Source organism: Silurus aristotelis, assembly GCF_946808225.1.
Source record: "Silurus aristotelis genome assembly, chromosome: 13".
NCBI classification, from domain to species: domain Eukaryota; kingdom Metazoa; phylum Chordata; class Actinopteri; order Siluriformes; family Siluridae; genus Silurus; species Silurus aristotelis.
In genome coordinates this window covers 26,534,613-26,536,146 of record NC_139586.1, presented here as the reverse complement: position 1 = coordinate 26,536,146, position 1,534 = coordinate 26,534,613, and the positions used below count along the sequence as shown (strand labels likewise).

The 1,534-nt window shown below is 32.5% G+C and overlaps 1 long non-coding RNA gene across 1 annotated transcript; it reads left to right on the top strand.

The window, feature by feature from the left end:
• The first annotated feature begins 878 nt into the window (after positions 1-878).
• On the top strand, positions 879-1,106 carry LOC310736209. The gene is made up of 2 exons (XR_014536490.1): positions 879-975; positions 1,006-1,106. It is a non-coding gene; the product is annotated as an uncharacterized lncRNA (long non-coding RNA).
• Positions 1,107-1,534: the final 428 nt, after the last annotated feature.

Sequence of the window (1,534 nt, the reverse complement as noted above, 5' to 3'; positions counted from 1 at the left end):
AGTTAATGTCAACAGACTGCTACATTGACTCAGGACTACAGTTTGCTTCTGATCATCATCACTGTACCCCGCAACATTGTATATCTGCAATAAATCGACATTCGGTGCAACCCAGATGAGGATGGGTTCCCTCTTGAGTCTGGGTCCTGTCAAGATTTCTTACTTATGCCATCTCAGGGAGTTTTTCCTTGCCACAGTCGCCACTGGCTCACTCATCAGGAACAAACTTACACTTATAAAGAACTTGTTCATTTTTATCACCACATTATCTGTGTAAAGCTGCTTTGAGACAATGTTCATTGTTAAAAGCGCTATACAAATAAAAATTTATTGAATTTAATTGAATTTATCAGCAGCAATGTTCGACTTTACTCCCATCGTTCCAGACATTTATGAATGGATGTCATTGTTCAGTGATTCATATTGATATTTGGAGACCCAAGAGTCAAATAGGCAACATTATAATAAAATATTTTTTAAAAAGTCCACAATATACTTGTCATTTTTGAATACACTGATTTTTTTTTGTAAAAAAAATATCAAATGGAAATATTTTCTCAAAGGTTTTTGTTTGCTTGTTTTGCTAATTTGAAAACATATTTCCTCATTTTATTCATCATTAAAAAAATACTTGAATCCCAATTTAAATGCCCCTGTGCACAAATGTGTGACAGTTCCATGAAGATATATTCCACCATTCTGCATATTTATTCTGTATCATACAAACACTGATGAACACAGATCAGGCATAAAATTATGCCGTTATAACATTATCTATCTATCTATCTATCTATCTATCTATCTATCTATCTATCTATCTATCTATCTATGTATATATACACATACATACATACATACATACACACACACACACACACACACACACACACACACACGGGATGTCCACGACCAAGGATTTAATCAGATTTGTCCAATTTTGAGTGATAGGCGAATCCAGTGTGTGTGTGTGTGTGTGTGGGGGGGGGGGGGTGTTGGTTATTGAAGTTTAATATATTCAAAGTAAAAATATTTATTAACCTGTTAGCTTTCGGCACAGATTTTGGGACTCACAGCTGAAATGCCCTACCCAACTTTAAATGTTAACAGTTCCCGATAAAAATCTGCTACATACACAATTTAAATATCTTTAAAAAGAAGATACTTTGAGCTTTACTCTCCATTATTCCAAGTTGATATTGCTTAAAAAGTGAATAAGTTATAAAAAGTTATACATGATGAAGTACTGTGAAGTTTTTTTCCTGAATTCAAATTATTTTTTCTTCATATATAAATACATGAAATCAGTAATTTAGCAATTCAGAAAAGTACTGGGTTAAAAGCCACATGTCTCATGAGTTAATATTTTAAATTGAATGAAGATATCATGAAAAATGAGATTCTTACTAACATTTATCAGCTCCTGGTAAAAATGTGCTACATACACAATTTACATATCTTTGGAAAGAAGACGTTTCTTTCATTTCAAATTTCTATTTATAGTATTTTAATAGCAGGCTGTATATTACCTTATTGG